This window comes from Bos javanicus, chromosome 15, assembly GCF_032452875.1.
Source record: "Bos javanicus breed banteng chromosome 15, ARS-OSU_banteng_1.0, whole genome shotgun sequence".
Taxonomy (NCBI): Eukaryota; Metazoa; Chordata; class Mammalia; order Artiodactyla; family Bovidae; genus Bos; species Bos javanicus.
In genome coordinates, this window is record NC_083882.1 from 46318107 (window position 1) to 46344147 (window position 26041).

Here is a 26041-nt window from a genome sequence, read left to right on the forward strand (position 1 = left end):
ATGAATTTTCTGATGATGATGTTATACTGAAATGCGGAGATAACTGAAAGCTGCAAAAATTAATCCCAAATAAATGAGACACAGAGAATACTGCAATTTCTGAAATTTATTGTGAACTGTGGTTTGTATAATTTTCTGCCAACATATCCATATCTTTAAGACTTTTCCTATTTGCATAATTGTTGCTTCAGACTAAGGAAATTTTTCAAAATTAAAATTAACAAGAAGTGTTCTCTGGTTATCTAACAGGAAAACAGAATGACAAATATAAATATGCTTTCTAACAAACGTGAGTATGTGTCTAGGGCTTCTGTAACAAAATGTCACAAACTGGGCAGAAATGTGTAAATTTCCAGTTTTTTGTCAGATATATTCATTGAAAATATCTTCTTCCATTCTTTAGTTCGAACTTTAATTGTCTTAATGTAATTTTCAGAGAGAGCCAAATTTTTCATTTTGATTCTCTAGTTGATCAGTTTTTTTATGGAGTTTTTCAGAGACTAGCAGGTAAACTTAGGCTTAGTATTAAATTAAGACTTGCATACAGCTCATGATTTTATGGCTCATGATTTTAGTGTCCTAAGAAAGTTTTGCCCACTGAAAGGCCATGAATATTAATACTTTTCACTCTTCTTTCATTCAGAAGTTTAATAGGTTAATTTTTACATTTAAGGTTTGGTCTATTTTGAGTTATTTTGGGTGTGGTGTGATGAGCTATTTTGGGTGTGGTATAAAGCAGGGTCAATGATCAGGTTTTTTCCACATGGATGTCCCACTGTCCTAGCACCATTTGTTGAATAGATTTTCCATTCGTCTTTGCAAATCAGTGTAGCATATATGTATGAGTGTATTTCTAGATCCTCTGTACTCTTCCATTTCCATGGACTTATATCTGTCTTCATTAATACCATCTTGTTCTTGGTAGCTGTATGCAAGTCTTAAAATGAGACAGTGTAATGACCTCTTTCTTTTTTACATACATAACCAAACCACATATACATGTGCAATTTACTTAGGACAAAAGAGTCAAAAAAAATCCCTATTTCTGAGTGAAGACATCTTGAGTTTGAATAGCTCAAAGCTTCTTGACAATGTCAGCAAGTTGGAAGTAATAGTATTCATGAACTTTAACAAGCTAGAGATCAGTATAGATTAGAAAAATGAACAAATATCTGAACTTTTATAACATCTATATCATCAACCATATCCCTTCTACTGAATTTCTGCTAAATATGGCTGAGAGGCCTATTCTTTACAATCTTCCTCTTTAGAACCTGAGGTGTGATAGAAAGGAAACTTTGAGTTAGGGAATGTCAGAGAAGATCTCTGAATACAAGTTATCTGATGTTATTTTCCTGTCACATAGATGTCCACACAACTTTATCTGTGTTTTTCTTAGACAACAGGAAATTAAAGAATTATGCTCTCCTTTTTAACAGGGAACAGTCATTTAATACTAAGCCTAAGTTTACCTGCTAGTCTCTGAAAAACTTCATCTCCCAGTGGCCTGACTCTTATCCTAAAGAACTACAAGTCTTCCTCTACTCCTGTCCAACTGTACCCTCAAATCTGTCTCAGACAGACCATGTTCAGGCTTTTTAGCTCAGGAAATAACAAACAGGTTCTCAGGGGGGTTTCCATATAAGGTCTGAGATTCTCTGCTTTCTGTTTATGTGACTATGAAAGATTTGAACCCAATAACCATAAAACATATGCCTGTGACTTTACTCTGATTAGGAACAACACAGATTAATTTGACAGTCCTCCTGGGGTGGAACAAAGACTGCTTTGGTCTTTGCTCCTGGTCTCTTTGATCCTTCCTCCACTGACCAAGGACTTCTCAAACCATAGAGAAGATCATGTCATGAAATTAGAGTCTACCAGTATCTACAGTTTAATGAAGTATCACAAATTGACCACATAAGCATGCCCAGATGGAGTATTAGAACACTGCCCATATTCCAGAACAATCTCTCATACTCTTAGCTACTTCTTATCATTAATCTCTCTACTTCCTAACAGTTTACACTAGTCATTACTCAGACTTGTGATATTACAAATTCATTTTGGCAGGTATTTATCTTTCTGTATATGGAATCATATTATATGTATTCTTTTGTATTTGGCTTGTTTCAAAACTTAAAATTGTGAGATTTACCCATATTGTTGTGTATCACCATGATATTGTATGAATATGTCACTTTTCATTTACCATGTGACTGTAAAAGTACATCAGGATTGTTTCCAATTCTTTACTTTTTTTTCATTTTTTTTTTTAAATTGAAAAATCATGAAAAGCACAAGGTAGAAATCATCAGCTGTATTCTATTCCTCAGAGATGATTACAGGTAGAATAATAGGGCAATTGGCCTGGACAAGCCAAGCATACATAAAATAAAATATCAGATCAGATCAGATCAGTTGCTCAGTCATGTCCGACTCTTTGCGACCCCATGAATCCCAGCACGCCAGGCCTCCCTGTCCATCAACAACTCCTGGAGTTCACTCAGACTCATGCCCATTGAGTCAGTGATGCCATCCAGGCATCTCATGCTCTGTCATCCCCTTCTCCTCCTGCCCCCAATCCCTCCCAGCATCAGAGTCTTTTCCAATGAGTCAACTCTTCGCATGAGGTGGCCAAAGTGCTGGAGTTGCAGCCTCAGCATCATTCCTTCCAAAGAAATCCCAGGGCTGATCTCCTTTAGAATGGACTGGTTGGATCTCCTTGCAGTCCAAGGGACTCTCAGGAGTCTTCTCCAACACCACAGTTCAAAAGCATCAATTCTTCGGCACTCAGCTTTCTTCACAGTCCAACTCTCACATCCACACATGACCACTGGAAAAACCATAGCCTTGACTAGATGAACCTTTGTTGGCAAAGTAATGTCTCTGCTTTTGAATATGCTATCTAGGTTGGTCATAACTTTCCTTCCAAGGAGTAAGCATCTTTTAATTTCATGGCTGCAGTCACCATCTGCATTGAGTTTGGAGCCCCCAAAAAATAAAGTCTGACACTGTTTCTACTGTTTCCCCATCTATTTCCCATGAAGTGGTGGGACCGGATGCCATGATCTTCGTTTTCTGAATGTTGAGCTTTAAGCCAACTTCTTCACTCTCCACTTTCACTTTCATCAAGAGGCTTTTGAGTTCCTCTTCACTTTCTGCCATAAGGGTGGTGTCATCTGCATATCTGAGGTTATTGATATTTCCCCCGGCAATCTTGACTCCAGCTTGCGTTTCTTCCAGTTCAGCTTTTCTCATGATGTACTCTGCATATAAGTTAAATAAACAGGGTGACAATATACAGCCTTGATGTACTCCTTTTCCTATTTGGAACCAGTCTGTTGTTCCATGTCCAGTTCTAACTGTTGCTTCCTGACCTGCATACAAATTTCTCAAGAGGCAGGTCAGGTGGTCTGGTATTCCCATCTCTTTCAGAATTTTCCACAGTATAGATAAGAACTAAATTTGAATCATATTGATTGCACATCTTTGTACTTTTTTTTTCAAACTTAATATATCTTGAGAATTGTCATCTGTAGTGTTATTTTAAAGAGTTCTTTAGAGTCTATTGCATGGATAGCATAGCTTATTTAAGACTTTTTTTTTTTAAGAGTAGTTTTAGGTTCACATCAAAATTAAGAGGAAAGTACAGATTTCCTATATATCTCCTGCCCCGACACATGCATAGCCTCCACCATTATCAAATCACCCATCAGAATGGTACATTTGTTACAGCTTGATGAGCCCACACTGAAATATCATAATCACTCACAGTCCATAGATTGCATTAGGGTTCTTAGTGGTGTATTTTCCATGGATTTAGACAAATGTATAATGACCTGTATCCATCATTATAACATCATATAGACTGTCTTCACTGATCTAAAAATCCTTTATATTCATGTAGGCTCCATTCTCCCTGCAGCCCATTTTTCCCCACATGTCAAGAAACATGCTGCCTACAGCTCCTTGGAACTTTTGCTCTTAAAATGTACACTCTTAGAAAGAAACAGATACTCTCAATTTTAATGTGAAATATTCCAAGGAAGGAAGATTTCTTCTCTACACCTTGACCACAGGATAGTGATCAGTTTGAATGACATCCCACCAGTGGGTCAAGAGCTGAAATTATATGGGAACTTCCATATATGGGGGAGAAGGCAACGGCAACCCACTCTAGTACTCTTGCCTGGAGAATCCCATGGATGCAGGAGCCTGGTGGGCTGCAGTCCGTGGGGTTGCTAAGAGTCAGACACGACTGAGCAACTTCACTTTCACTTTTCACTTTCATGCATTGGAGAAGGAAATGGCAACCCACTCCAGTGTTCTTGCCTGGAGAATCCCAGGGATGGCGGAGCCTGGTAGGCTGCCATCTATGGGGTCACAGAGTTGGACACGACTGAAGCGACTTAGCAGCAGCAGCCATATATGGGAACATGAGACTTCCATCACGAAGGAGGTAATGCTTCAAATCAGATCAGATCAGATCAGTCGCTCAGTCATGTCCGACTCTTTGTGACCCCATGAATCGCAGCATGCCAGGCCTCCCTGTCCATCACCAACTCCCAGAGTTCACTGAGACTCACGTCCATCGAGTCAATGATGCCATCCAGCCATCTCATCCTCTGTCATCCCCTTCTCCTCCTGCCCCCAATCCCTCCCAGCATCAGAGTCTTTTCCAATGAGTCAACTCCCTGCATGAGGTGGCCAAAGTACTGGAGTTGCAGCCTCAGCATCATTCCTTCCAAAGAAATCCCAGAGCTGATCTCCTTCAGAATGGACTGGTTGGATCTCCTCGAAGTCCAAGGGACTCTCAAGAGTCTTCTCCAACACCACAGTTCAAAAGCATCAATTCTTCGGCACTCAGCCTTTCACAGTCCAACTCTCACATCCATACATGACCACAGGAAAAGCCATAGCCTTGACTAGACGAACCTTTGTTGGCAAAGTAATGTCTCTGCTTTTGAATATGCTATCTAGGTTGGTCATAACTTTCCTTTCAAGGAGTAAGCATCTTTTAATTTCATGGCTGCAGTCACCATCTATAGTGATTTTGGAGCCCAGAAAAACAAAGTCTGACACTGTTTCTACTGTTTCCCCATCTATTTCCCATGAAGTGGTGGGACCGGATGCCATGATCTTCGTTTTCTGAATGTTGAGCTTTAAGCCAACTTTTTCACTCTCCACTTTCACTTTCATCAAGAGGCTTTTGAGTTCCTCTTCACTTTCTGCCATAAGGGTGGTGTCATCTGCATATCTGAGGTTATTGATATTTCCCCCGGCAATCTTGATTCCAGTTTGTGTTTCTTCCAGTCCAGCGTTTCTCATGATGTACTCTGCATATAAGTTAAATAAACAAGGTGACAATATACAGCCTTGACGTACTGTTTTTCCTATTCGGAACCATCTGTTGTTCCATGTCCAGTTCTTTTTTTTTTTTTTTTTTGCAAAGTAATATGAAGTTTGCTGGAAAAAAAAAAAAATAGGGTCTTTTTATTTTTTTTTTTTCCATTCCAGTTCTAACTGTTGCTTCCTGACCTGCATACAGATTTCTCAAGAGGCAGATCAGGTGGTCTGGTATTCCCATGTCTTTCAGAATTTTCCACAGTTTATTGTGATCCACACAGTCAAAGGCTTTGGCATAGTCAATAAAGCAGAAATAGATGTTTTTCTGGAACTCTCTTGCTTTTTCTATGATCCAGCGGATGTTGGCAATTTGATCTCTCGTTCCTCTGCCTTTTCTAAAACCAGCTTGAACATCTGGAATTTCACGGTTCACATATTGCTGAAGTCTGGCTTGGAGAATTTTGAGCATTACTTTACTAGTGTGTGAGATGAGTGCAATTGTGTGGTATATTGAGCATTCTTTGGCATTGCCTTTCTTTGGGATTGGAATGAAAACTGACCTTTTCCAGTCCTGTGGCCACTGCTGAGTTTTCCAAACTTGCTGGCATATTGAGTGCAGCACTTTCACAGCATCATCTTTCAGGATTTGAAAGAGCTCAACTGGAATTCCATCACCTCCACTAGCTTTGTTCATAGTGATGCCGTCTAAGGCCCACTTGACTTCACATTCCAGGATGTCTGGCTCTAGGTCAGTGATCACACCATCGTGATTATCTGGGTCATGAAGATCTTTTTTGTACAGTTCTTCTGTGTATTCTTGCCATCTCTTCTTAATATCTTCTGCTTCTGTTAGGTCCATACCATTTCTGTCCTTTATCGAGCTCATCTTTGCATGAAATGTTCCTTTGGTATCTCTGATTTTCTTGAAGAGATCCCTAGTCTTTCCCATTCTGTTGTTTTCCTCTATTTCTTTGCATTGATTGCTGAAGAAGGCTTTCTTATCTCTTCTTGCTATTCTTTGGAACTCTGCATTCAAATGTTTATATCTTTCCTTTTCTCCTTTGCTTTTCACTTCTCTTCTTTTCACAGCTATTTGTAAGGCCTCCTCAGACAGCCATTTTGCTTTTTTGCATTTCTTTTCTATGGGGATGGTCTCAATCCCTGTCTCCTGTACAATGTCACGAACCTCCATCCATAGTTCTTCAGGCACTCTATCTATCAGATCTAGGCCCTTAAATCTATTTCTCACTTCCACTGTATAATCATAAGGGATTTGATTTAGGTCATACCTGAATGGTCTAGTGGTTTCCCCTACTTTCTTCAATTTCAGTCTGAATTTGGCAATAAGGAGTTCATGATCTGAGCCACAGTCAGCTCCTGGTCTTGTTTTTGCTGACTGTATAGAGCTTCTCCATCTTTGGCTGCAAAGAATATAATCAATCTGATTTCGGTGTTGACCATCTGGTGATGTCCATGTATAGAGTCTTCTCTTGTGTTGTTGGAAGAGGGTGTTCCTCGTGACAAATCTTAGTTTCTTTTAATAGCTCTCATATCTTCTTGTATTATGGCTATTTGTGTGCTTGCCATAACTCATCAGTAGAATTTAAGTTCCTTAGGAATCAGAACCATGTCTCTTTCTCTGTAGTATTTTCTAAATTTTTACTTTTATGAATAGTGGTGCTATGAACATTCTGGTGGATGTGTCTTGATGTGTGTTTAAACAGAGTTCTACTGGCATACACATAAGGATGAAAAACTTGACTTATTCCTGTCACTTATTTATATGTACCCATAATTTCTTCTTTAGAATTTTTTTCTTGTCTACTTTTGTGATACCAATTGAGATTTCTTTATTTCATTTTATCATTTCATTAGTTAGGATGATGGACAGAGAAGCCTGGGGGACTACATTCCATGTGGTCACAAAAAGTTGGACATGACTGAGCATGCACACACACACACAGAGAAAGGAATCACCCTTTTATGTCATTACTAACTTTCATTTTTATATGTCACATTCAAAAATAAATTTTTACCAGTTTGGTACATTTTCACTCTCATTACCACCAAACACACACAGACACACAAACACACACACACAGACACACACACACACACACACACACAGTATCCTCACCTATACCACCTCATCCAGTATTGAGCTAACTGGAATTTTTAAAGTTTTTATTGAAGTATAGTTGCTTCATAATATTGTATTAGTTGCTACTGTATAGCAAAGTGAATCAGCTATACAAATACATATATCCTCTCTTTTTTGGATTTCCTTCCCATTTAGGTTACCACAGAGCACTGAGTACAGTTTCCTGAGCTATACAGTAGGCTCTCATTTGTTACCTATTTTATACATAGTATGTATATGCCAGTCCCAACTTCCCATTCATCCCATCCTCCTTTCCCCCTTGATACCTATCTATGTATTTGTTCTCTACATCTGTGTCACTATTTCTGCTTTATAAATAAATCATCTATGGCAATTCTTTCTAATTCCACATATATACATTAATATATGATATTTTTCTTTTTTTGACTTAATTCACTTTGTATAAAAGTCTCTTGGTCCATCCACATCTCTACAAATGACCCAATTTCATTCCTTTATATGACTGAATAATATTCCATTGTATATATGTACCACTTCTTCTTTATCCATTTCTCTGTTGATGGACATTTAGGTTGTTTCCATATGCTGGTTATTGTAAATGGTACTGCAATGATCACAGGGGTGCGTATGTCTTTTTGAAATATGGTTTTCTTTGCAGTAATTGCCCAGTAGTGGGATTGCTGGGTCACATTTTAGTTCTATTTTTAGTTTTTTAAGGAATATTTATACTGTTCTCCCAGAGAAGGCAATGGCACCCTACTCCAGTACTCTTGCCTGGAAAATCCCATGGACGGAGGAACCTGGTAGGCTGCAGTCCGTGGGGTCACTAAGTAGGACAAAACTGAGAGACTTCACTTTCACTTTTCACTTTCATGCATTGGAGAAGGAAATGGCAACCCATTCCAGTGTTCTTGCCTGGAGAATCCCAGGGATGGTGGAGCCTGATGGGCTGCCGTCTCTGGAGTCACACAGAGTCGGACATGACTGAAGCGACTTAGCAGCAGCAGCAGCAGCAGCATACTGTTCTCCTTATGGCTGTATCAATTTACAATCCCACCAACAGTGCAAGGGGGTTCCCTTTTCTCCATACCCTCTCAAGCATTCATTGCTTATATGAACTAGCTAGAATTTTCATTATAACTGTTTTTAATTTTTGTCTTATACAGTAAAAATCATTTACACTAGTAGCTTTAATTTTTCCTTTACTAATTTGGTTGACAGATAATCTTAGGATCCAAATCATATACCTTAAGAATATTGAAAATAGTGCTATAATATCATGTAGCAATACCATGCTACTACTGGGAACTCTGACATCCATCTGCTTTTATTAATAACATATCTGTATATAATCAAGATTGTTCATTTGCTTAATATTCAAACTCCTTACTATCTATTCTACAAATAGGAGAGTATTTCCAGGATCTAGTAAACAGAGTTGTTTCTGTTGTTGTTAACTTCATACATAATTTGATCTAAATTTTCATTATGGACAATCAGGCCTACTACAGCTCTGGGAAATAGTCTATTTTTTTTCTTTGATAATTTCTGAAATTATCAGAAATTTCATGTAATTTTTCTGACCATATTAGTCACATGTCAGCGGCATTTTGGATCTAGCCTACCTGTCTCCTTAAAAAGCTTTATACCTCTGCACAGGCCTTTCCATTTCTTTATCCTTTGAAGTTAAAGTCTTAAAAAATTTAACTCACTTGAACATTCTAGCACAGCAGTTGAATTTTCATGTGTATTCACTCAAATAGTGAGAAAGAAAGAGTACTTCAACTGGAAACTAAGAAGTAAAGAGAGTCAAATGATACATCATCACGTTCAGGCCAACAGAAATGGCAAATTTATTTTTTACACTCCCAACTTTTCTCCACTAAAAACTGTTTTCCTAGAAGAGAGTTTTTTTGTTTTTTTTTAATGTGATTTACCACTTGGCAGCATTTGTAAAATGAAAGTTGAGGTGTTTTTAAAAACCATAGTTCCTCAGCAGTAACGTAGACCCTCCATGTCAGATTCTCTGTGAGTGGGGCTGGGAATCCACATTTTTAAGTTGTCCTCAGGTAATCGTTATGCAATATAAAGTCTGAGGACAACTACTTTGAAAGATTAATTCATGTTTTAAACTTTACATTAGTTTAAAACCAAGTCAAATTCAATCAGTCAGAAGAGTGCTGCTGCTGCTGCTGCTAGGTCGCTTTAGTCGTGTCCGACTCTGTGCGACTCCAGAGACAGCAGCCCACCAGGCTCCCCGTCCCTGGGATTCTCCAGGCAAGAACACTGGAGTGGGTTGCCATTTCCTTCTCCAATGCATGAGAGTGAAAAGTGAAAGTGAAGTCGCAGAGTCACATCCAACTCTCAGCGACCCCATGGACTGCAGCCTATCAAGCTCTTCCATCCACGGATTCTCCAGGCAAAAGTACTGGAGTGGGTTGCCATTGCCTTCTCCACGTCTGAAGAGTGAGGCCATTACAATCCTTAACACCTGCATTAATTTACTGCAATTTCTGCCTTTTTTGAATAGATTCCTGCCTTCTTTAAATCTATCTCTATAATTTGGCATGCAAATAGACCAAAACTATACACTTCCCTGGTGACTCAAACGGTAAAGAAACTGCCTGAAATGCAGGAGACCTGGGTTTGATCCCTGGGTTTGGAAGACTCCCTGGAGAAGGGAACAGCAACCCACTCTAGTATTCTTGCCTGGAGAATTCCATGGACAGAGGAGCCTGGCAGGCTACAGCCTATAGCGTCACTAAGAGTAGGACAAAACTAAGAGATTAACATTTCATTTCATTTTCATGTGATAAGCAAGGTAGAGAAACCATTGATAAAATCTTTCCAGCACCATGAAGAATGGGTAAATAATCTACCTCTAGCCCAAAAGTCCTGAACTGTAGGCAAAAGCAAAGCAGACAAGAACTAAAAGAATCTTTTCTTCTCCTCATCCTTCCTATTACACATATCTCTACTTCTCTTTTATTGACACAACACCAGTGTCAGCTCTGAGGCACATAAAGCTACAAAGAATGACTCATTGACATTAGACTATCAGAACAAGTGCCTTATACACAAGTGCTCGAATATACACACTATTTTATATGTATTTTTCTTAGAGAATAAGTCAGTGAAAGGCAAAACAGGATCTTCAACAATGATGTAGTCCTATGACTATTGCTATTACTAGATCCTTGCTAGAACTGACAAACTTGAGTTTTATGTGACTTCAAAGGATTTCTTCCCAAACACTCTAGTTGGAGGTGGAAAGGAGGGATCCTGGTATACAACTTAACTGTAAAACTGATTTACTCCTGAGGAAAATACTAGTGTTTTCTGGACCTACATACACCTAGTAAAGGCCTCTGCATTCATCTTCAGCAGATATCATTTTATTAGGTTACAGTAGATACCAAGGATTCAGTCTTTAGCAAGAATTAAATATATTGATTGATTTCCACATTACTCTTTCTGTAGTCAATATAAAATCTTACTTTTACCATGCTGCTTGGTGGTCAAAGGTTGTGTCCATTGGGGTATAAACCAATGTTCTCAAATCACAGGCAGATCATCTCCTAATGTGGGAATATATCCATAGTGTGCCAGTTCCCTTCAGGGAAGGTAATCTTGAAAAATATCTTCTGACACATTCAACTCCTACCTAACACTCAGCACAGTTACTCATGCAGAATGAAGAATGACAGGAGCCTGAAAGTGCAACAGGACAGACTTCCCAGCTTTCCAGTGTCACAACAATATCTGTCCAAATCTGAACCAGATCGTCCAGTGGAGACAATCATTGAGAAGTCTACACTCCTCCCTATGTGTCTTTGTCTGTGCTCTCGAACTGACAGCTCTGAGAATTCTCGGTCAGTAGGCTTAGTCTTAAAGACTTAGAAGAAAAAAGCAGCAAGAGCTACTGTCCTACATTTTTTGTTCTTTCCTAACCTATATGGAGGTCAATGACTATGGCATTTCAAATGCTGAAGAGGCCTTCTTTGGGTTACAATCTCCCACATCTCCTAAAGGAAAGCATCTCCCCATTTTGAGACAACAAGAAAATAATAGAATTGCTAAAACATTAGCAGAAAAGACAAACAGCATCTCCATTAACTTTCAGTCTATACCAAAATGTTAAAAGTTATTTTCCATGTTGCAGCAATTTCCATATAGCTATTTCCTATTATTTCCTAATTGGAAATTGGAAATTTCCAAATTGCTATTTCCTAATATTGCCTATCATCTCATGGCAGAAGCTTCAGGAGACAGAAAGTCACTTCTGAAAGAAAACCTACAGGATCAACGTTCTTGACTACAGTTGTGGTATGTAGTTTCTAGTTAAAGTAAAAATCAAACAAACAAAAAAGAATCTTTGCCTTAATTTAGACCCTTCAGTCTTGATCTTTCCTTTCATTCTCCTATGTATGTAAGCTTCCCAATCTTTATTGGACTTGACATATTATCATTAAACCTTATATTTATTCTCCCTGGAGTGGTGGGTCTGACATTCTACTTTCAGTCTTCATAGTCTCCAGGAGATTGGAACCTGCTTCTACCTTGGGGAGATTCTCTTTTTCCTACATTTCCATTCTTGGTCCCATAGGATCCTCTAGTCCTTAGAATTTATTCATCCCATTCAAACAGCCTTTTCTCTTTTCATGAGGCTTTCCCTGATACTCTTACCACTTTTCAGGTTACTTTAGTTCAGAGGCCAATCTTAACTGAATATCAACTCTTAAAATTTGTCTCTACCACCTGGAATAGGTATAGGCAGCAAATGAATTCCATGTACAGAATAGCTCAAATAATCCTAAACCACCTAAACTCCAAGTCCCTTTGGTCAACTAAAAGGATATCTTGAAGGTTATATGTATCTCCATATAACAGCCATCTTACTTGTTTGGATGGCATACACTCCCCAGGCTATGCTACTCTCTTAATTCCTTTCTATACTCTACCTTGATGCACTGAAAAATTCCCTGAAACCTAATCTGCATATGTATTCCTTCCAGGTTCTCTGGTTTAAGTCTTAAAGTCTCCACTAACAGTTCCTCTCTCCAGATTTTCCTAAACTGTGAAGCATGCTCTTATAAGTCAGAGAATCTGATTCTCCTTTGGCTAGGTGGTGGCAAACTCCTTTAAAGCCTCACCCCCTTCAGTGGGATTTACCTCATTGAGTCTCACATACCTCTGGGCACTGAGACTGTGGTTCCAAGAGAGACTTTAGAAAAATCGAAAGATGGGAGGTGTTAACATTTATTGAGCTCTTAGTATATGTCAAACACTGGACTGAGGACTTCACATACTTTACTTCTTGGCACGTAGATGAGGGTAGCTCCATGATTCAAGGCCTACCTAATGACCTCCCTTTGCTGCTAAACAATAGAATGTAGCATAGATGAGGGAATTTTCAGATAAAATTAAGGATCCAAATCAATTGATTTTGCTTTAACCAAAAGGAAGATTATCTTGGATAGGCTCAACTTAATCAAGCAAAAGGCCTTAAAGAGAGACTCAGCCCTTCTTTAGAGATAATTTCCCCTCCTGCTGACTTACAAAAGTAAGCTATCATGTTAAAGAAAGGCCTTTGGAAAAGATAATGTAGCCAGGAACTGTGAACAGTCCTAAAATCGCAAGAAAATTAATTCTGTTAACATGTATAAGCTAAGAGCAGCTTTTCTAGTTGAAATTCTAGATGAAAATACAGCTCAGTCAACACCTGGAGTGCTGCCTTATAAAACCGCGAATACAGCACCCAGCTAAGTCATGCCAGACTCCTGACAGAAACTGGGATATATCTGTGTTTTGAGATGCTAAGTTTGTGGTAATCCATTATAAAACAATATAAAAATAAAACAGATTTTGATGCCTAGAAATGGTACCTAAAAACTTGGAAATAGCTTTGAAATCAGTCAAGTGAGCAGAGATGAGAAGAACTTTGAGAGAAAGCCTATATGTTTTCAACACACTGTTGGTAGAAATCTAATCTTTAAGTATGCCACAGTGAGAGTCAGAAGAAATTGAGGAACATGTTATTAGAAACAGAAGGAGGAAGATTCTTGTCACAAAGTGATAAAAAAAAAACTTAGCAAAATTATATCCTGGAGTTATGCTCAAGAAAATACTTAAAAGCTGGTTTTATACTTAGGGAGACTTCCAAGTAAAGTGTTAAAATGACTCTTGAATTCTTTTTTCTATTTATGATAATATGTGAGAGGAGAATGATAAATTGAGGAAAAAACTGTTAAACAAAATGAAATCAAGACCTTACCATTTTGAAATTTCTCACCATCTGTAAGAATTAAAGAGATTCACAGTCTTAATCTCTGTTAAGTATGACTGTACAACTTTTCCCTAAAACTTCAGAAAGATTAAAAGGTGAAGGAATCAGGCACAAAAATAGGTCTTCCAATCGTTTTAAGGATAAAGGTTTCTTATAAAACTAGAAATAAAACTACCATATGACCCAACAATCCTACTAGAGGGCTATATATACCCTGAGAAAACTGTAATTGAAAGAGACACCCATACCCCTATGTTCACTGCACCACTATTTATAATGGCTAGGACATGGAATTTGTATGCAAGTCAGGAAGCAACACTTAGAACTGGACATGGAACAACAGACTGGTTCCAAATAGGAAAAGGAGTTCGTCAAGGCTGTATATTGTCACCCTGTTTGTTGAACTTCTATGCAGAGTACATCATGAGAAACGCTGGACAGAAAGTGAAGAGGAACTCAAAAGCCTCTCGATGAAAGTGAAAGTGGAGAGTGAAAAAGTTGGCTTAAAGCTCAACTTTCAGAAAACGAAGATCATGGCATCCGGTCCCACCACTTCATGGGAAATAGATGGGGAAACAGTGGAAACAGTGTCAGACTTTGTTTTTCTGGGCTCCAAAATCACTACAGATGGTGACTGCAGCCATGAAATTAAAAGATGCTTACTCCTTGGAAGGAAAGTTATTACCAACCTAGACAGCATATTCAAAAGCAGAGACATTACTTTGCCAACAAAGGTTCGTCTAGTCAAGGCTATGGTTTTTCCTGTGGTCATGTATGGATGTGAGAGTTGGACTGTGAAGAAGGCTGAGCGCCGAAGGATTGATGCCTTTGAACTGTGATGTTGAAGAAGACTCTTGAGAGTCCCTTGGACTGCAAGGAGATCCAACCAGTCCATTCTGAAGGAGATCAGCCCTAGGATTTCTTTGGAAGGAATGATTCTGAGGCTGAAACTCCAGTACTTTGGCCACCTCATGTGAAGAGTTGACTCATTGGAAAAGACTCTGATGCTGGGATCGATTGGGGTCAGGAAGAGAAGGGGACAACAGAGGATGAGATGGCTGGATGGCATCATCGACTTGATGGACATGAGTTTCAGTGGACTCCAGGAGTTAGTAATGGACAGAGAGGCCTGGCATGCTGCAGTCCATGGGGTTGCAGAGTCGGACACATCTGAACAACTGTCCTGAACTGAATGGAAACACTGACACAGAGAACAGATTTGTGGACACAGTAGGGGAAGGAGACGTTGAGATCAATTCAAAGAGTAACAGGAAAATACACATTACCATATGTAAAATATATAGCCAGTGGGAATTTGCTATATGATGCAGGGTGCTCAACCCACTGCTCTGACAACCTAGAGGGGTGGGATGGTAGGTTGGAGGGAGGTTCAAGAGGGAGGAGACATATGTATACTTGGCTGATTCATGTTGATATATGGCAGAAACCAACACAATACTGTAAAGCAATTAACCTCCAATTAATAATAATAATAATTAAATAGAAATCATTTTAACCACACCCTCCCCAAAAAGGAGGATAAGGGTTTGCCTCACTGATATCAACCAAACTAGAAGTCCTCTAGGGAGCTTAAGGTACGGTACTGTTTCCTACTATTTCAGCAGGAGGGCAAGGCTTAGAGGGTTTGTCTGGAAAAGATCTATAAATGTGGCTTTTGCCTAGGGGAGTGAATCCCACTGACATTTACAGAAGATCCACAAAGTTCTTGAGAAAATCTGTTCAGCAGAAACACTACTAAGCTGATGTTGGAGAGAGTGTCTGTTTATGTCTGTCAGATATAGCTGGTTTAGAGTATTGTTCAATTCCCCTGTTTGCTACTGGTCTTCTAACTGTTTCTCCATATGCAAAGTATAGCATTGAAATCTCCAACTATTATTTTAGAACTGTATATTTCTGGTTTCTCTTCTCAGTTTTTGCCTCCTATGTGTTAGAGTTCTGTTTTTAGGTTCCTAGGTTTATATCTTCCTGATGGGTTCACATTTTAATCAATATTTAGTGTTCCTCTTTGCCTCTTGTAACAATTTTCGACTGAGTCTATCTTATCTGATCTTAGCACTGATATCTCAGTTCTCTTTTAATAACTATTTGCCTGGAATGTCCTTTTCCATTCTTTTACTTTTGACCTATTTGTCTTGGATATGAAATGAGTCTTTTCTAGACAGCATATAATAGCATTTGCTTTTTAATCTATTTTGAGAATATTTACCTTCTAATAGAAGAGTTTAATCCATTTATAAATACTGAAATTAAACATTTAATTCTTCAATTTTTCTTTGTCTTTCATATGTTTCATATCTTGTTTGTTCCTCATTGTCACCATTAACTGCAGTATTTTGTGTTTGTATTTTTGTAGTGTATGATTTTGATTCCTTTCTAATTTATTTTTCTGTATATTTAAATGTATTTTAGCATTGGTTGTGCTAGAGCTTACAATTAACCTCACAAACATGTGACAATCTATTTTGAATTAATATCATATGAATTTCCATAGGTATGTAAAAATTCTGTTCCTACATTTCTCCATCCCTCCCCCCTTTATGTTACTGTGTCACAAATTACATCTTTCTACTTTGTGTGCCCATTTAACATAGGCTTATCATTATCATTTTATGATTTGTCTTTTTGATCAAACTGGGAAAGAAAAAGGAGTCACAAATGGAAAATACACTAATACTGGTTTATATATTCCTTTACCCGTGTTATTTCTTCCTGTGGCTTCAAGTTTACTGTCTAGTGTCCTTCCATTTCCACCTGAAGGTCTCTTTTTAGCATTTCCTATAGGACACATCTAGCATCACCAACTCAATGGACATGCGTTTGAGCAAACTCCAGGAAATAGTGAAGGACATGGAAGCCTGACAGGCCACAGTCCACAGGATCACAAACAGGTGGACACAACTCAGCGACTGAACAAACAGGACACATGTACTAGTGATGAATTCCCTCAGCACTTATTAATCTGGGAATGTCTTACCGTCTCCTTTATTTTTGAATGATAGTTTTGCCAGGTATAGAGTTATGGGCTTTCTCTTTCTTTAGGTGCTTTAAATACGTCATCTCACTGCCTTCTGGCCTCCATGGTTTCTGCTAAGATGTCCAGTCTTTCTCTTAATGAGTCTCCCTTATTTAGGACAGTCATTTCTCTTTTGCTGCTTTCAAGGTTCTTCCTTTGTCTCTGACCTTTAAAAGTTGTATTAGAACATGTCTCAGGGTGGATCTCTTGCGTTTTCCCTTTCTAAAGTTCACTGAGCTTCTTGAATGTGTAGATTCATGTATTTAATCAAAGTATGACTTGTTGGTCATAGTTTCTTCAAAATTCTTTTACATCCCTTTCTCTCTATTCTCTCCTTATGGAACTTCCATTATTTGTATGTTCTATTGTTGATGGTGTCTCACAAATCTCATAGGCTCTCTTCATTTTTGCTCATTCCCTTGTCTTTATGTTCCTCAGACCGGGTAATTTTAAATGACTTGTTTTCAAGTTTTCTGATTTTCAACTCTGACTTTTCAAAGCTGATGTTGAAATTCTTAGTGAATTCATTTCTGATATTGTAATTTTTAACTTAGAATTAGTTTGGTCCCTTTTTATAATCTGCATCTCTTTAGAAATGTACACTGTTTGAGGAATATCATTCTCCTGGAGTTATATAATTTTGTCCATCATTTCCTTTAGTATTTTGAGTATATTTAAGGCAGTTGAATTAAAGGCCTTGCTGAATAACTTCTATGACTTGATTCCTCATAGATAGCTTCTATTAGTTTTTCTGTGAATGGGCCATATTTTCTTGTTTCTTTGCAAGTTTTAATTTTTTGTGGAAAACTGGACACTTTGAATTTTATAATAAGATAACTCTTGAAATCCTAACCCTTCTCATGCTCAGGGCTTGTTTTGGTTGGTTCCTATGGGTTTGGTTATGTGTCTAGCACTTTTCTACCTTTTTCTGTAACAATGTTAATGGTATGCACTCTCAGAAATGTGTCCTTTATCTTATACCAGTTTATGCACTGTTTGAGATTTTTTTGCCTGGAGACAAAACAAAAACATACCCAAACAATCCACAGCAAGAAAAAAAACATCTCTCTTTGCATACTAGCTCAGTGTTTAGCATGCCTTCTGCTTTGTTGTTCAGTCACTCAGTCATGTCCAACTCTTTGCGACCCCATGGACTGCAGCACGCCAGGCTTTCCTGTCCATCACCATCCCCCAGAGCTTGCCTAACCTTATGTCCATTGAGTCAGTGATGCCATCCAACCATCTCACCCTCTGTCATCCCCTTCTCTTCCTGCCTTCAATCTTTCCCAGAATCAGGGTCCTTTCTAATGAGTCGGCTCTTTGCATCAGATGGCTCAAGTATTGGAGCTTCAGCTTCAGCATCAGTCCTTCTAATAAATGTTCAGGACTGATTTCCTGTAGGATTGGCTGGTTCGATCTCCTTGCAGTCCAAGGGACTCTCAAGAGTCTTCTCCAACACCACAGTTCAAAAGCATTCATTCTTTGGATTCCATCCTACTTTATGGTCCGACACTCACATCCATTCTTTGGCATTACCTTTCTTGGGATTTGAATGAAAACTGACTTTTTCCAGTCCTGTGGCCACTGCTGAGTTTTCCAAATTTGCAGACACATAGAGTGCAGCACTTTCACAATATCATCTTTCAGGATTTGAAATAGCTCAACTGGAATTCCATCACCTCCTCTAGCTTTGTTCGTAGTGATGCTTTCTAAGGGCGACTTGACTTCATATTCCAGGATGTCTGGCACTAGGGGAGTGATCACACCATTATGATTATTTGGGTCCTGAAGATCTTTTTGTACAGTTCTTCTGTGTATTCTTGCCACCTCTTCTTAATATCTTCTCCTTCTGTTAGGTCCATACCATTTCTGTCCTTTATTGGGCCCATCTTGACTCCAGCTTGTGCTTCATCCAGCCCAGCATTTTGTATGATGTACTCTGCATAGAAGTTAAATAAGTAAGGTGACAATATACAGCCTTGACATATTCCTTTTCCAATTTGGAACCAGTCCATTATTTCATGACCAGTGCTAACTGTTGCTTCTTGACCTGCATATAAGTTTCTCAGGAGACAGGTAAGATGGTCTGGTATTCCCATCACTTTAAGAGTTTTCCACAGTTTGTTGCAATTCACACAAAGGATTTAGTAGTCAGTGAAGCAGAAGTAGCTGTTTTTCTGGAATTCTCTTGCTTTTTCTATGATCCAACGGATCTTGGCAATTTCGTCTCTGCTTCCTGTGCCTTTTCTAAATCCTTCAATGCTTAAACAGGGCCTTTATACTTCTGCCTTAGCCTTTAGTTTCTGCTTCTCTTGAATCTAAAGATCATTTAGAGGTATAAATCCTACACACAGGGAACTTTTTACTGTTCCACTTCCCCACAGAATGTCTCTTCTCAGTCTTTCTTATCAAGTTTTCAACATGTCTATTGTTTACCTCAACCTTAACGTCTTCCCCCAGATAGGAGGAGTTGTCTATTTACCTTTCTTGTTTGCAAGGAATGCCCTCCACTTGGTTGCATTCTGATGGAGCTCTGTGCTGCACAAAAGAAAAGCCAAACTGCCTTTCTTCAGTCTTTCAGCTAACCCCCAGAATGCTCCAAGTAGACAAACACAATCTTTGAGATCACGGTCTGCTCTTCTCTCTTTGAAAGCAGGGAGAAATGTCTCACAATGAGAATGTGTCCTGTATCTTCAGGACTTTCTCAAGCAGGGGAGGAGGGTGGCCCAAGGCAAGTAAAAGTGCCACAACACTCCCCTCCCGTTTTTAAGTTGCCTTTTTCTTGATCAGCACACATAAACCTTCAATTGTTTCCCAGATTTTCAACAAAGTAGATTCTTATCATTTTTCCTCATTTATTGTTTCAGTAGAAGGATGGACCCCTGGAGTTACTTATCCCTTCATATTTGAAGATGTGCTCCCATGTAATTTACTTTTCATAATGGTTGTGCTTAATAACTGTCTTACAAAATCTTGAACATTTAACAATTTTCTCATGAGACAGTATAGGCTGGTTCCAGGATACAATGAAATATGGTCACTGAAGGCATAACAGATGTTTACAGAGGTTTCTGATAAGGCACTAAGAGAGAATCTATAAGAAAAGTTTCCCAAATCAGTCAAGAACTGAAGGCCTATGACTGAGATTTTATTCCTCCCTGAAAATGCTCTTGTATGATTTTCTAACCATTTTATCACTTATTCTTGTCCCTTACACATACCACACTTCTAATCTCAATGAGAGTTTCTCACAACATAGACCCTTACCTGCTCTAGCTCTCAGTTGTCAGAACAGCTGAAGATTTTAGGCTCCTTTCAGCAGGCAAAGTAATAAAATATTGCAGTATCATAAGATAAATGTCAGATAATATTCTAAATCAACCCTTTGTAGAACAAAATGTATGAACCAAAATTTCATAGGCTGTGTTATTATTTTAAACATTATAGTTATAACTAGGGTCATAGGATACAAAAACAGTACTGAAATATTGATTTCTAAACTAAACTTCTGTTGCAAGAATGAAGTTGAGACAGAATCTATACTACATGGCAATATTTCCTTATGTGGAAAAATTTTCTATCCTTGCCAAGGCACTGTTGAATTAAAAGAAAAGAAAAGAAAAACTATTGTTTCTGGAAAATGAGAGAAAGAGAAATAAAATTGAAAGCATTTGTACAACAGTAGGTAGAAGCAAAGGAGGGGCTCACCTTGACAGCTGGGTAATGAATAGGGCTCATATGTGTGATGTTCCACCCAGGGGCACTCACACACAGACACACACAAGATAAGCCACCTTATAATCAGTAGTCCTCTTCATATTATAATACTATATTTATTATAACATTTTAATAATATTATAATTAATATTATAGTTATATATTTATTATATTATATCAATTTATGTATGAATTATCTGTCTCCTCACTCTGGGTGAGCAAGGGCATTTCTGTCTTCTTCAGTGAGCAATCTATAGAAACTAGAACATTACTGGCAAAAGACCAGTATTGGTAGACACTGAAATAAATGTAGGGCATCCTTAGTTTGGGCTTCCCTGCTGGTTCAGATGGTAAAGAATCTGCCTGCAATGTGGGAGACCAGGGTTCAATTGCTGGATTGGGAAGATTTCCTGGAGGAGGGCATGGTAACCCTCCTCCAGTATTCTTGCCTAGAGAATCCCCATGGACAAAGGAGCCTGGTGGGCTACAGTCCATGGCTTCACAAAGAGTTGGGAGTGACTAAGCCCATTCATATTTGATGATTCAAAGAGTAAAGAATAGCGTACAGTGTAGGAAACTCAGATTCGATCCCTCAGTTGGGAAGATCCCCTGGATAGGAAATGGCTACCTACTGGAGAACTGCCTGGAGAATTTCATGGACAGAGGAGCCTGGGGGACTATAATTCATGGGGTCACAGAGAGTCAGACATGAATAAGTGACTAAGCACAGCACACATACTTACTAAGGTACTTACAGCACAGGCATACTTACTAAGATAATGTTTCAAGTTTTTGGAAATATTATAGTGAAAGGAATAAAGAGACTGAGAACTTAAAGAGGAGACAAACTCCAATTTGTATTTATTTAGAATAGGAATGCCTGAGCATGTCTGGGAGCTAATATGAAATAATCAGGGGAACAAGACAGATGCAAAGTAAGAAATAAAGGATAAGTGAGAGGGCAAGGCTCAAAGAAGGTGGATGAACCTTATGCATTCTCTGGAAAAGGGAATGGCAAACCACCTCAGTATTCTTGCTTTGAGAACCCCATGAACAGTAAGAATAAACAAAAGATATGACACTGAAAGACGAACTCCTCATGTCAGTAGGTGCCCAATAGGCTATTGGAGAAGAATGGAGAACTAACTACAGAAAGACTGAAGAGATGGATCCAAAGCGAAAACAACTCCCATTCATGGATGTGACTGGTAATGGAAGTAAAGTCCGATGCTGTAAAGAGCAATATTGCATAGGAACCTGGAATCTTAGGTCCATGAATCAAGGTAAATTAGAAGTGGTCAAGCAGGAGATGGCAAGAGTGAACATCAACATTTTAGGAATTAGTGAACTAAAATGGAATGGAATTCATAAATTTAATTCAGATGACCATTCTTCTACTATTGTGGGCAAGAATGCCTTAGAATAAATGGAGTAGCTCTCATAGTCAACAAGAGTCCGAAATGCAGGTACTTGGGGGAAATCTCAAAAATGACAGAATGATCTCTGTTCTTTTCCAAGGCAAACTATTCAATATCACAGTAATCCAAGTCTATGCCCCAGCCAGTAATGCTGAAGAAGCTGAAACTGAACAGTTCTATGAAGACCTACAAGACCTTCTAGAACTAACATCCAAAAAAAGATGTCTTTTTCATGTTAGGGGACTGGAATACAAAAGTAGGAAGTCAAGAGATACCTGGAGTAACAGACAAATTTGGCCTTGGAGAACAAAATGAAGCAGGCCAAAGGCAAATAGAGTTTTGCCAAGAAAATACACTGGTCATAGCAAACACCCTCTCCCAACAATACAAGAGAAGACTCTACACATCAACATTACCAGATGGTCAATACCAAATCAGGTTGATTATATTCCTTGAAGCCAAAGACGGAGAAACTCTATACAGTCAGCAAAAACAAAACTGGGACCTGACTGTGGCACACACCATGAACTCCTAATTGCCAAATTCAGACTTAAATTGAAGAAAGCAGGGAAAACTACTAGACCATTCAGGTATAACCTAAGTCAACTCAGTGGAAGTGACAAATAGATTCAAGCGATTAAAACTGATAGAGTATCTGAAGAACTATGGACGGAGGTTCATGACATTTTACAGGAGACAGGGATCAAGACCATTCCCCCCCAAAAAAATGCCAAAAAAGCAAAATTGTTGTCAGAGGAGGCCTTCCAAATAGCTGAGGCAAGAAGAGAAGCTAAAGGTAAAGGAGAAAAGGAAAGATATACCCATTGGAATGCAGAGTTCCAAATAGCAAGGAGAGATAAGAAAGCCTTCCTCAGTGATCAATACAAAGAAATAGAGGAAAACAATAGAATGGCAAAGACTAGAGATCTTCAAAAAGAGATACAAAGGGAACATTTCATGAAAAGATGGGTACAATAAAAGACAGAAATGGTATGGATCTAACAGAAGAAGAAGATATTCAGAAGGGGTAGCAAGAATACACAGAAGAACTATACTAAAAAGATCTTCATGACCCAGATAACCATCATGGTGTGATCACTCACCTAGAGCCAGATATCTTGGAATACAAAGTCAAATGGCCCTTAGGAAGAATCACTACAAACAAAGCTAGAGGAGGTGATGGAATTCCAGTTGAGCTTTTTTCAAATCCGAAAAGATGATGCTGTGAAAGTGCTGCACTCAATACGCCAACAAATTTGGAAAACTCAGCACTGGCCACAGGACTGGAAAAGGTAAGTTTTCATTCCAATCCCAAAGAATGGCAATGCCAAAGAATGTTCAAGCTCACCTCACACACTAGCAAAGTAATGCTCAAAATTCTCCAAGCCAGGCTTCAACAGTATATGAACCATGAACTTCCAGATGTTCAAGATAGATTCAGAAAAGGCAGAGGAACCAGAGATCGAATTGCAAAATCTGTTCAATCATAGAAAAAGCAAGAGAATTCCAGAAAAACAGCTACTTCTTCTTCATTGATTATTCCAAAGCCTCTAACTGTGTAGATCACAACAAACTGTGGAACATTCTTCAAGAGATGGGAATACCAGACCTCCTTACCTGCCTCCTGAGAAATCTTTGTGCAGGTCAAGAAGCAACAGTTAGAACAAGACATGTAACAACATACTGGTTCAAAATCAGGAAAGGAGTATGTCAAGGCTGTATATTGTCATCCTGCTTTTTTAACTTTTATGCAGAGTACATCATGTGAAATGCCAGACTGGATGAAGCACAAGCTGGAATCAAGATTGCTGGGAGAAATATCAATAACCTCAGACATGCAGATGACACCACTCTTATGGCAGAAAGTGAAGAGGAACTGAAGAGCCCCTTGATGAAAGTGAAGGAGGACAGTGAAAAAGCTGGTTTAAAACTAAACATTCAAAAAATGAAGACCATGGCATTTGGCCCCACATCTATGGCAAATAGATGGGGAAACAATGGAAACAGTGCGAGAATTTATTTTCCTGGGCTCCAAAGTCACTGCAGATGGTGACTGAATCTATGAAATTAAAAGATGCTTGCTTCTTGGAAGAAAAGTTATAACCAACCTAGACAGCATACTAAAAAGCAGAGACATTACTTTGCCGACAAAGGTCCGTCTAGTCAGAGCTATGGTTTTTCCAGTAGTCATGTATGGATGTGAGAATTGGGACTATAAAGAAAGCTGAGAGCCAAAGAATTGATTCTTTTGAACTGTGGTGTTGGAGAAGACTCTTGAGAGTCCTTGGACTGCAAGGAGATCCAACCAGTCAATCCTAAAGGAAATCAGTCCTGAATATTCATTAGATGGACTGATGCTGAAGCTGAAACTCCAATACTTTGGCCATCTGATATGAAGAGCTGACTCATTAGAAAAGACCCTGCTTCTGGGAAAGACCAAAGGCAGGAGGAGAAGGGGTCAACAGAGGATGAGATGGTTGGTTGGCATCACCAACTCAATGGATATTAGTTTGAGCAAGCTCTGGGAGATGGTGATGGACAGGAAAGCCTGGCATGCTGCAGTCCATGGGGTCGCAAAGAGTCAGACATGACTGAGTGACTGAACTGAACTGAACTGAGAGAGCAAGGCTCAAAGAAGGTAGATGAACCTTATGCATTCTCTCAAGAATCAAGTACTAAAGGCAATCTAGAGAGGATTAGAGGAGCTCCAGTTAAAGTTTTGTTTCTCCCTCCTCCTAGACTACTCATGATTTTCTTCCCTCCAACTGATGCAGAACCTTTTCTGACCATGTCGTATTCATACCTATAACCCCATTTTCAATCAGAACACCTGATACATAGTCTATGGTATATACATGAGTTTGAACAGGATGGAAAAATTTGAGAATATGATGTCTGATTGTAGTGAGCTAAAGAGACACAGAAGTCAAAGGGAACTATTTGGAACCTGAGACACTGGAAAAATTAGAGTGGGATGAATGTGATGGGAAAACAAACAGAGGAAGAGGTTTGGAAATCTGGCAATTAGTGAAAATAGGGACATCATTTTTTGATCCACCTTCATGGGGAGTCCTGTCTGCTGAAGACCACATCTCTGTCTTAGGCAGATCTCTAGATCGGCTCTCCAAATACATATCTTCATGCCCTCAGCCCAGGTATTCAACTGTCTTCTCTCCTTTCAACTGTCCACAAACAATACCCAAATATGTGTCTGTCCTCTGTCCAGATAAGCAGTTTGTTTGTGCTGAGCCTAGAAATTTCCCAAAAGTCATTACAGACACAATGCAAACATGTTGTGAGCAGTTTTAAATGAGGACATTAGGTTGATTTGTTAATCATATTGTTTGAGTGCTCTTTGTATTTACTGATTTTTTCTTAGTTTGTTTTATCAGGTACAAAATATATGGTAATACTAAATCCTTCCTAAAGTAGTTGTAGATTCAATTTCAGCAAGTCTGTAAACTTTGCTTTATTTTTATTGAATTTATTTTTTAGAGCAGTTTCAGGTTTAAACAAAAACGAGCAGAAGTTACAGAGATTTCCCGTATACCTCTCGGCCCCACAAATACGTGATCTCCTGCATTATCAATATCCCCCAACAAAGTGACACATTTGTTACAGTGATGAACCCACACTGAAATGTCAATATCACCCAGAGCACATAGTTTATATATGCCTTGCATATTCTATGGGTTTTGAAAAAATGTCTAATGAAGTGTAACAAACTTTTAAATAAACAGAATAGATTCATTGCCCCCAAAATCCCCTGTGCTCCTCCTTCTCATCCTTTACTTGTAACCACTCATCTTCACACTTTCACTATAATTTTGTTTTTTCCAGAATATATTACAATTGGAATCACGGCCTTTTTGATCTGGCTTTTTACATTTAGCAATAGACATTTACATTTCCTCCGTGTCTTCTCATATTTTTTTGTTATTTTTAATATAAATTTATTTATTTTAATTGGAGGCTAATTACTTTACAACATTGTATTGGTTTTGCCATACATCAACATGAATCCGCCAAGAGTGTACATGTGTTCCCCATCCTGAACCCCCCTCCCACCTTCCTCCCTGTACCATCCCTCTGGGTCATCCCAGTGCACCAGCCCC

At 38.7% G+C, this 26041-nt stretch overlaps 1 protein-coding gene across 1 annotated transcript in view; it reads left to right on the forward strand.

The window, feature by feature from the left end:
- The window catches only part of LOC133226705 (interferon-induced very large GTPase 1-like), a 119975-nt gene that overhangs the window by 64832 nt on the left and 29102 nt on the right, over positions 1–26041 (forward strand). The window contains exon 2 of the mRNA XM_061380564.1: positions 11728–11797. The gene's annotated coding sequence lies outside the window, so the exon portion shown is untranslated. The remainder of the gene's footprint in view (positions 1–11727; positions 11798–26041) is intronic.